The sequence below is a fragment of the Lagopus leucura genome, unplaced genomic scaffold, assembly GCF_019238085.1.
Source record: "Lagopus leucura isolate 7727_CA_CO unplaced genomic scaffold, USGS_WTPT01 Super-Scaffold_100002, whole genome shotgun sequence".
NCBI lineage: Eukaryota > Metazoa > Chordata > Aves > Galliformes > Phasianidae > Lagopus > Lagopus leucura.
Window position 1 is genome coordinate 22797521 of NW_024962263.1, and position 11987 is coordinate 22809507.

Here is an 11987-nt window from a genome sequence, read left to right on the forward strand (position 1 = left end):
AAGCAGAGGTATAAGTAAGCTTCTAATACTGGTTTGCTAAGTGCACAATGGGTGAACTGTGGAGTGAGGTTGCTTGGGACTTTTTAAGAGAAAATCTGAAATTTGGACAGTGCTAAAATAAAGATTAACAGTCCTTCTGGAAACACTGACAGGATATGGAGCCAGCTAGGGAGAAGCTGGAACAAGGCAAAGCTTGAACAAACTTAAACAGTATGAACAAAGTTTCATTTTAGGATTTATTCAAAACAGGAGTCAGAAAGTGAATATTGTGACTGCTAAAAGGTTGATTTGACTTTGGAAACAAAGTTTAAGGATTTTTGAATGAAAATTCAGCTATTTCTTTGCCAGCACCCTGCTCCTCCCCTCAAGCTAAGACAAGAAAAAAAAAAAAAAAAAAACCACAACCCAAAGCAAACCAGTCCAAAAAATCCCAGAAACATTTTTGTTGGGCACACTTTAGTCTGACAAAAAGTGTTTATTGGCAACTATTTTGTGAACATCATGTGTCTGGCACTTTTTATCCTCATTCTTTGCTGATGTAGTCATAGGTAGGCCATGGTTTTTCCTCTTCCCAGCACATCATACTGCTATGGAGGCTGATGGAGGCCTGAGGCTTTTGAATGCTGACTCCTGAGGGATATGTGGCATCAGCTCTGAGCAAGCATTTTTTAACATTCAGGTGTTCTCATTCTCTGACAAAAGAGATACTTATCTCTTGCTAAAAGCTGTCTGTTATGACAGCAAAACCCAAGTTTCTCTTAAAAAGTGCTCTGGAGGAAAACTTCAAAGAAGTTGCAGACCAGAGCGTCACAGAATAGGAGAAAAAGAGAGTCTTAAGAATTATGATCTGAAAGTGTTAGATTTTCCACAGCCCATCACAGAGCAAAATCGTATAAAGTCTGGCATTTAAATCCATTCTGGATTTAGAAATCTTTGTTACAGGGCTGAAATCTACTCACTGCAGGCTTCTAGAATACATAGCAGTTCCTTCTGCCAAATGCCACACTTCTGTTTTTATTTTGGTCTAATTTTAAGTATTTCTGTCCCTCAAAATTTTTGATTTTTTTTTTTTTTGTTTCTTTGTTTCTAGTCTCCTCTATTGAATATGAATAACTTTTCATTTTAAACACAAAAGACAGTTGCCTGTATGAATAAACATGCAAAATCCATATAATCATATCTATTCTATTGAAGAAGACTTCTAAGTGTGGCAGCTCCTACCAAAACTAGTGGGAAATGTTACTTGCTCAGTACATTTGAAAAGAAAATTTGTTTAGATATTTGACTATGGATAAAGGAACCTAACACAAATTGTATTTTCAAAACATGATTTTTAGAACCTTTTCTTATGAACATTTTTTGAAAAGGAGTTTTGTACTTAGCTTGCTCTTTCTTTATAATGTGTTCATCCAAATCCTTGAACTTCCTTAATCTCTCCAAAATAAATTTTGTTGATGCAAATGCTGTTTTGGAAAATACTCGCAACAAATAATGCAGGCTAAATAATAATGACAACAACATCAAGCTTTCTGATCTGAAATTTTACCTATAAATCAGATGCAATCTATTTCTTTGTGGATGGCTCTACTAAGTCTATGAATGGCAAATGTGTGAGAATTACTGCCCTGATTATATGGGCGTATATTTCAAAATGTAAAGTGGGAATAATCGACAATATCAGAAAAGGACTTGAGCCTGACTAGGCAGGTTCATTTCTTTCTTGATGAGACCAGAGTGCACATTACTCTTACTTAGATTTGATGTTGTCAGGACTACCTGAAAATGGCTAACATTACATTAAAATAAAACACAAGGGACTATTAAAACATCAGCTTCTGGAATTCAGTTTAAAAAAAAATTTGCTCCTCTTTGAACTTCTGTAGCAGATTTGCCTATAGTTTTCTGTTATCAATAATAGCTACTGCAGTATTCAGAAAAGTTGCTAATAAAATGTCATAAAATTGAAATCAAATATTTGGTAGAACATGAGGTTATATAACCTCAGCTTTAACCAGTAATTTTCTTTTGCTGAATCAGCTGTGTGTCACTAAATGAGAAGGAAGGAAACAAGATAGGTGAATGGGTGTACAAAGCTCCTCCTTCCTGAAGGAAGCTTCTCCTCAGTGTAGCACCTGAGGCCAGTTGCTTTCCTGCCACAGTGTGAAGAGGGATGGTTTGCTCATAGGCTTGGATTTCCACATCCAGGGTTTAATCTGCAGATATCCATGCTTGGGGAGCTGATCTGCATCCCAGCTAACTGCTCCTCATTCCTTCCCACCCGCTACTAGTAATGGTGGTACATTGCTCTTCTAGAAATTTTGGCTAGCCACCACCAGCTGATTCTATTGTGCAACTTGGCTAGAAACACAAACACTGTTTGAGATGGATATAACTCTATTATGTGATGGAAGCTGTTTAAAGTGATTCCTTTGTTTCACACCTTCCAAGAGAGTCTGAGGTTCTCCACTCCTTAAACCTTTTTTCTTCAGGAATGCATGGGCAGAGCTGATGCTGAGTGTCTGTGTTATCACTCTTCATGCCATAACTGCAGGTCCAGCCTTCAATATGATGTTGCAGCCACAAGCATTTTCCCTCTGCATGGTAGACCTGGTTGTTGTTGTTGTTGTTTTTAAAGGAATGGCTCCCTCACATAATAAAACTATGTAAGAAAAAAGGCATATCGGGCTCATCTAGTAGCACTTCTCCATTATTGTATTTCTTTTCCATTGCTTACTGTATGGAAACTGTTGAGTCACAGCCTGAACCTCTGATTGATCACCTGAGGCAAGCACTGAGTCAGCCACAGAAGTACAGGTGGAGGCAATTCAGCTGTGTGACCAGGAGAGGTGGAGCCTGGCTGTTCCTCTCCTAGACCCGTTTAAGGGCTGGCTGCCAGTAGGGAAGAGTCTTTTCCTGGAGTTTGCTACGTTTGGAATTTTCCTGCAAGCCCAGGATACAGGTGAGCATTTTCATTTGTTTTTGATTATCCTTTTCCAGTGTGATAATCCTTCTAGTTATATGGTCTATAAATATTAGCCTACCCACATCACTCTGTATATTTGTTGAGTATACAATTATCAGCGATGTCAACTGCCTTTTTGCTTTCTCTTGTCTCTATAAAATTCTTTGATAGACATCTCCGTTACCCCATTTACTTTATATGCTTACATAATAGGTGAAATTCTAAAGATACTATGGAAGTCATTAAATTAATGCAGGACAGTGACAGAAGTGAAGAATGATGAACAGATAGCTATCCTTATTTGCTCTTCTTGTTTATTTGCCCATTTATTTGTGGTATTTATTATTATTATTACTATTTAATTTTATACTCAGTGGCTAACAGGTTATTCATTATGTGTTTGACAAGAAAATGCATTTGATTCTCCCTGGAAATGAAGTGAGGAAAAAAGGGAAGGATCAACTTCCAAAAAGAAAATTCAAAAAAATCCCATTTCCCTAACCAACCTTTTGAGAATTTCTATGGATTCTGTGAATCCAAGCATACTTGATAGGTGTATGTCAATACATTACCCTTGGTAGAGCATGGTGTTTTACAAAGCAGTGTGACAGAATGTGTGTTGTAAATTGCTGTCTTTTGAAGGCAACTGGACAAGACATTTGGTCTGGCTGTGAGAATTTATTTGTTTTTCCTATTCTCATCGGTGGAAATAAATTGTTGACAGCTACTAGTAGGGATGATTTGTTGAAGGAGAAATTGAAGCAAAGGAGAGCTCTGAGTGCAAATACTTAATTAAGAAATACATATAGCCTTTTAGACTGAATAAATCCTGTTTTTGTAAATTATGAAGAATCCAAATAGTAGAACAACAAGTTGTTTTAAGACTGAAGGGAGTCAAAAAGGGCTTTTTCCCCTCTAATAGAAACAATTTTCTACCTCTCTGAGAGGGTAAATGATGAAGAAATCAATGAACAGCACAGAGGGGGAAGCAGCTTCGAGCAGTATGACATTGACGGTGCACCTTGATGAAAGTAAAAATGTGTTTTCCTTTTTCTTTGGAAAAACTAGACTCTGCATTTCTGCTTCAGTATTTCAGCTGTCAAAGTGTTTGCTTACTAAATGTGCCCCTGTGCATGAAGAACTGCAGCAATTTCAGGAAGCTTTTTTTTACCAGCCATATTTGTAGGCAGGTGGTAGTGATTGGCCTGGAAAATGTACTTTCCTTATTTCTCAATATTTCTACCACACTAAAGCAGTGAGAAAGAGCAGATTACTACTTTGTTTTGTGGAACAGATGATATATTTGGTAGCTTAAATTCAGGGATGTGCATCACTAAACATACGAATGCGGTAAGAGAAGTTGATTTTTAATAACATCACCTTAGTGACTGGGATTGTCCAGTCTGGAGAAAAGGAGGCAAAGAGGTGACCTCACTGCTCCCTGCAGCTCCTTGAGAAAGGGAAGCAGGGGGAGGTGCTGGGCTCTGCTTTGGGTCACCAATAGCAGGATTTGCAGAAACAGCATAGAGCTGCCCTGGAGGATGAGAGGAAATATTTCTTTGCTGTGAGGGTGGTTTAACACTGGAACAGGCATCTTGGAGAAGTGGTTGATGCCCTATGGCTGTCAATGTTAAGAGGCATTTGGACAATACCCTCAGTAATATGCTTTTACATTTGCTGAGCCCTGAAGTGGTCAGCCATTGAACTCTATGATCTCTACAGGTCTCTTCCAACAGAAGCACGCCCTCCTATTCGTCTCTGCTCATTGCAAGGGAGTTGAACTAGATGACCTTTAAAGATCCATTACAATTCCAAAGATTCTATGATTCTATTCACACATGCATGTGTTAATCTTTAAAAATCTGTGAGTGAGATCTGTGTATCATCTTACTTGAACTCCATTAAAATCTCTGTAGCAAAAACTGCATCATCATATGCTTTGCTCATCTTTATTTTCAGAAATACTACTGAAGTAAATACATTTCTTTAAGGGATTATGAGGTATTGCCTTTGTTTAAATATTTAACATGAGCCAGTTATCAGTAGTAGAATTACTTTATAATCATAGAAAAAAAGAAATATATATACATAAAAATTGCCAATTATATAAAAAAAAATATTTATTCCTCTGTAGATCCTCATTTAGGAGATGCCTTTGAGATTTCTTCTCCATGTTTCTTCACGCGCTGAAAGAATTCTAAATGCTAGGAGAGAACATTTTTTTGTTTAAAAAAAAAAAATCTAATAGTTCTGGCAGCTCACTTCAAAGTGTTATTTTGTTTTTAAGGAATTTAATTGTATGTTTAGGAGTCAGAACCAAGTAATTGCATGTATTGGAACAATGTTAAATACTTTTTTTTTTTCAGTACAGGAGCTAATTTCAACGACACATTTTATTTGCAGCAGTTAACAGAATTTTTATGTGCTTTCAAATGTCTGGACAAGTACCATCAATATTTATTGGTTTTATGATGTTCCTCAGTTTGATAACATATCCTGTCAGCGTGCAAGAAATAAATTGATACAAAAGAGGTTATTCAAAGGGAAAGGCCTTTTACTCACAGGTAATGTTCACTCTGAGTAATGTCTTGTAACTTTTCAGTAAAAGAGCCTACCCCTAAATTTTTCTGCAACGCTTTATTTTCTTTTATTATTATTATTATTATTATTATTATTATTATTATTATTGTTATTATTTTCTTTTTTGCTTCCTGCTGTCTCATACTTCATCCTCATTTTGTTACCTGGGTCACTGTCTTCCAAGGATCTGCTGATCGTTTCCCTGATAATATGTACTTCATTGTGGCTTCTTTTTCCTTTCATAATTTGCATATGCAGCTGTGTTGCGTCTTCACAGTGAATAAAATAATTCTGTTGTCTGTCTTTTAGCTGAAAGATCTTTTCTTCTTCATAATATATTTTAATCTTCCAGCTGATAATATTCAAACAGTTTTTGAAATAAATTGAGACGAAACAGTGAAACAGCCATTTTAAACAGTGTGTGAACAGGAAAGCTTGTGTATAGTAAGAACTTGCTCAGAATAAATGGCTCTGGAAGTGCTATCAGTTTGTTGGTTTTTTTTTTTTTTTTAATGGAAAAACTCTGTCCAGTCCCTTTAAAAAAATAGAATTTTTTTGAACATGGAAGTAATTTTATAAGGAAAATACAAATAAGCTCATTGTTTAACTGCAAGTATTTAAAACTTCTTAAAGAAGAATTGTCTGTAGTTTGTTTGCCCTGAATTTCCTATAAGGACAAGTCTTTTACAGTGAGATGGTGAGGCACTGGAACAGGTTGCCTGAGATGTGATGGATGCCCCATCCTTAGAGACACCAAGTTGAGACTGGTCCAGGCTCTGAACAACCTGATCTGGCTGTAGGTGTTCCTGTTCTTTGCAGGGGATTTGGACTAAATGACCTATACAGTCCCTTCAGACTGTGAGCGTTCTGAGTTATGATTCTATAATATTATTCATAGAATAACACAGATCCTTCAAATAGTCAATATTGTGAGTACCTGCCAAAAATCGTAACTAAGTATATAAATAATGATATCTAGCTGTTACAATTATAAATATGCAGTAGGTATTACACTTTTCTCATCTGCTGACTACTTAAATATTTTCTACTACGTTTTGTTGAAACATCTGTGACATGGTCTATCTGTGGCTGCTAATAATCAATCAGAGGAGACTGAGGAGGATGTTCATCTATCTCTTGCAGACCTGATAAGACAGGCCATGGACCCATATGTTACACAGGTCACAATTTGAAAGCCAGTGATAATAAGCTATAAGTGCAGCAAATGCAAAAATCAGGAATATTTAAAATAAGATTTCAATATCATTCTAATGAAGGCAATTGGTTATCAGGACAGCTAATTTACAGTGGACCCCTCTTAGCTGTAATGACTTAGTCACACGATAACAGTTGGCCAGGTGCACCAGAAGTTCTGGGAAATTACTTGCTTCAGCAATCCCAACTATTTAAAGATTGCATTTAAGTATTTGCCACTCCTGTCACAGCTCTCCAAGCCAGGAAGTTTAATGCAACAAAAGGCTGAGCTTGGCCATGTGCTTTGTGTTGCAGTGCCAAGGTGAATTCACAGATGACTTCCATGCCTGCCCCATCCCGGCAAGACAAAGCCAGCATGCTGTTCCCACCCCATATGGAGGAGGCTTGCATAGCTGGAAAGGAGAGCAAGAAGTGGAAGCAGCTGCTTTAGGGTAAGAGAAGGCCTCTCCCTGGACTCAGTTGTCTGCTTTCTCTTGATTCTGCCAAAGTCATCACATTTTTGAAGGCTTTGCAGCACTTTGCTATTGTGGAAAAATCTGTCCCTGAACATTAAAACTGACAGACTGATTTATGCTAAATGTGGTATTCTTATCATCGTTCTTCTACCATCAGCATGAGCAATATTGTGCAGTAGCAGCTGGATTTGTTCTTAGTATTTAGGAATAATATATTTCAAGTTTTCCCTTCAATGAAGAGATACTTCTAAAAGAAGAGTAGAAAGATAAAATGGACTAAGCATTAGATGAGCATTTTATGTATGTAATTTTCCTAAAATCAGATTTGTCAATCCAAGAAAATCTGAATTTAGATTTTACTGAAAACAAATCTGATTATGTTAAGAGTAACAGCCTATACACAACCTTCATTCTGGTTTATACTCCCATCATGAATGGGGAGAGGAAGAATGCAAATGCCAATCTCAAGATTTTTTTTAGTGTCTAACTTAGGATCGTGAGCAATTCCTTAATCACAGTTATAAGGGAACATAACCTATAAAATTACTATGGCATAAGTGCATCACTGCTCAAAACCACAGTCAAAAAATAATTACAGGGTTCTGTCGAACTAGAGGGCATATCAAGGTTTGGCCCATGAGGCTTTGTTCTGGGCTAGGTAATACAGAATACTGTAAGTAGCAGTTAGGATGATGGACAGTAATTTACTTCCAAAATCCACAGATGACACCAGAGGGGGAAGGAATTGCAAATACCTTTAAAAAAAGGTACAATTTGAAGTGATCTTAATAATTTGAAGGAATAGCCCAAGACTTCTGAAGTGATAATCGGTGAAGCATAGTAAAATGTACTGCATTCAAGAAAAGAAGTTTGACAAATAAAAATGAGGAACAACCAGTTAGGCTGCAGACAAGGTGGAAAATGTGAGTGCTTACTGTAGACTGGAGACTAAACATTAGTTGAATAATGCAATACATATGAAAAATTGGGAAGACACTTGATATTCCCAGAATTAGTGATTCTCCAGCTGGAGTAATGGCATCCATTTCTAAGAGAAAAGGTAGAGAAACTGGAGGAAATAAGATATTTTAAAAAGTAAAAAATACATTGAGAAATTATTTTGTAAATAATTCATAAATATTTTAATATATATAAATATATTTTAAATATATATTAAATATAAATATTATATATAATATAAATATTATAAATATTTAAATATTTTAAAAAGCATGATCTACATGGAAACTTGAAAGAATAATTAAAAACAGTTGGAGTATGTTTCACAATATTCAAACTAAAAAACACCTATGGGGAGGATAGGCTTCACTGTACTGTATGCCTATGAAGGTTAATAAAAACAAGAGTAGTGCTTAGCCAACACTGAGAAAATTGAAGACTTGTCTAGCAGAAAAAGCATTTCTGCTATTTTACTGGATAACAAGAAACATAGCAAAACCTCTAATTGAAGAGAATCATAAAATCATAGAATCCCAAACCAGCTGTAAGCAGAGCTGCCACCCACCAGTTCAGGGTGCCCCAGGTCCCATCCAGCCTGGCCTTGAATATGTCCAGGGTTGGTGCATCCACAGCTTCTCTGTCCCTGCAGGCTTTCAAGGCAAGGTAGGTATGAGAGAAAAATGGATGCACATCAGGGAAAGACCTGCAAAATACCCTTAAACCTGTTTAAAGCAGAAAAATGATCTGTATAGTATGTCCCAGATTTCTATAATTGCTCATGCTACGTCTCCCAAGGGTATTTTTTTTTTTTAGGTATTTCTTTGCCGTGTGTCTCATAATTTGTTAAGACTGACTGTAGTCCTGTGGAAACATTCTAGGTGCCTGGCAAAAGCATGCAATAAATAGATAGATGGGTAGACAAATAAATAAATAAAATTATGCTTTGTACTTGATCACAAGCACTAAGCCTTAGAGCAGTAATAAGTTTTTCAGAGTACCAAAGACTCTCTTCAGCATATCTCAATTCTTTCAGATCACTGGAGGAAGAGGTAATTTCAATTTTGTTTCTTTCCTGATGATTACATAGGAATTTCAACCTGAGGGTTTCTAAATCTTAGTGTACCTTAGAAGAATCAAAGTGTCTGTGTACTTATATCACATTTGAAAACAGATAACTAACCATCACACTGTTGACAGGGCAGCTCCCCTTGTTGTAGCTGTAAATCTTGCTATGAGGATTGGAGCCAGGGGTTAACTGGTCTTCTTGACAGTTTATCTGAGGAAATGTGAAGAGGCAGATAGTTCTTGGCCAAATCAAGGGGTGAATGCAGGTCTCATCTTCTTTCCCTATTGAGTTCCAGCACTCGCCAACACCAATGCTTTGGAAACTTTCAAAGAACATGTTCTTCAGAGAAGATTATGCTGTACATGGCTGTAGGCTCCTGCTTTCATTACTGGGCTGATAGAGCCTAAATACTGTTTCACAAAGGCAAGTGACTGTGATTTATCTCATGGAGACTGGTCACCAAGTGTTTGCAGGTTAGATATCCAAAGCAACACTTTGAGAAATCAGTATCAGTGTAGCACATTACAGAGTGCAGGCTGTTCATTTGTGTGGCAGTCAATACTACAGGTAACTTCCTCCTATTATAAAACTTGAATGTGTTGAGCATAACAAAATTAAGAAAGTACTTTCTGTGCAATTTGATGATGAAAGAAAACTCATTATGGAGAAAGTTTGTCCATGTGCTTGTGTATATCGCCAGCTGTTTCCTTTCATTTATATTCTAAGGGCACACAGCAATCCTGTTCAGATTACTCAGGGCATTGGCTAAATAGATGGAGTGGGACATGTTATTTGCATAGTGATTTGGTTTGTATGGAAATTATTTTGATGAGTTTTTGCCTTATTAAATTGTGTATTGTTAGAGTTTGTATATATATCTACAACAATCTTGGACTGGGGAGCAGTTTTGAAAATGGAAATACAAACAAGTACATTCTATTTAATTAACAGATATTATATGCTCACTTAATAAGCTGTACTGAATTTAGGGACTGGAATCCAGGAAACAGAGGATTTAGAAATTTGTAGTATCGTGTGAGAAGGAACAAAGTGCTTGAAGTCGTTTGCCACCCCCCAGCTCAGCACGAAGATGATAGATGAGGTCTGGTGGACACGCTAACAAAGGACTTTGTAGGCTGTACGCTTAACTCTCATACAACATCTTTCTGTATTCTGTTTCATGTCAGTTCTAAGCTTTTGCTTAAATAACAATGTAATGTGGAGTCAGATATAGGCAACTCCAGAAATCTGTGAAAGATACCATAGGATACAGTGATTTTAATTTCATCCCATCTGGGATGAAGAAGCTGCTCTCATGGTGTTTGTAAGTGGAAAAAAAACAAAGATTTAGCAGCAGTTTAGTATTGAAATTACCTTACATGTACGTATATGTAAGGTACATATCTGCAGCTATTTGTGCATTTAGACACCGCTGTTAGGGGACCGTCTAAATTATCCATGTCCAAGGCACAACCATTCGCGCCAATTAACTATTAGTTTGGTAGAAATCTCCTCTCAATAAAGTTTCAGTGCAGCTTGTCTTACTTTCAGGAAACAGGTCTGATACAATTTCACCAGAATTCTCCCTTTTCTTGCCCTTTTTAAGAGCCTAATTCGTTACCTTACAATGCCTTTGTCAGACATCCAATTTATTGAATTTGATTATTTTACAGTTCATCTCAGGGGGAAAAAAAAAAAAAAAAACAAAAAAACAAAACAGAAGACAGAAATACCTGACAAATGTAGGGGGAAAAAAAAATGTTTATTTTTATCCAGCTGGTATCTCTAGAATTTGTAATTATTTTGCCATTAATCTGAAACCTCAACCTTTGTTAGCTGAACCTCTGCATTTCTGGTTTTTTTCAAACATGTTAACTAATAATGTTACTCCTAGAGAGTTCAGAAAATCTTTTTCCTATAACTTGTGGAGTAACTCTGAAGACCATCAAAGTGCAAAGCAGAGAAATTTGCCAGATGGTCCAAGATGAGGGAGTGTGTTGCTCCTGCATTTTTAGTAATTAGCATTGAAATAGTGGGATTTGGAATGGATCTGAAACTGTCCTCTTGGGCTCTGAGTCTTAGAAAGAAAGAAACAGATACACTACTAATAAATCATTATTGTAAGCATCATGCTCCATAGTAGCATACATTTTACCCTTGAGGATTTTTTGAGAGACCTAAGTGTTTCACCAAGGCATAGGCACTAAGCAAGGACTGCATGGTAAAGAGTTTCCATTCTCTAAGAGAATGATTGTTCTACCTCCTAACGACATAGCTGCTGCTCTATTACACTCCACAGTTCCAGTACATTCAGTGAAATGTAATGACTTCAGTCTCAGGTTTTTTAAAAAAAACTCACTGGTACCTTTCTGGACAATGCTGTTTCTTTTGCAACCACAGAGCCAGTTCTGAATAAGGAGCGAAAAGGTAAGAAAGTGACTATATACAGCTGTCAGATTTTCAGTTTACTTTGAATAGAATGAAAGGAACAAATAGCTGATGGTCTCTTCTAGTTGTGAATGTTACCATTGATGCTATCAGCAAAATCTACAGAAAGGACAATGAACTAAGGAGAATGAATGAGCTCCACCCAGGTGAGTGTAACTCCACTTTTGTTGCTGTAATTTTCCTCAGCTGAAGGGCAGTAAAGCTTGAAACAATACTTTACAAATAGGTCTGATCAAAACCCCAAGATCCATGCTTGTAGTCTGTTGGAATCTGTCTCCAAAGCTTTTCTTGTCTCTCTGGA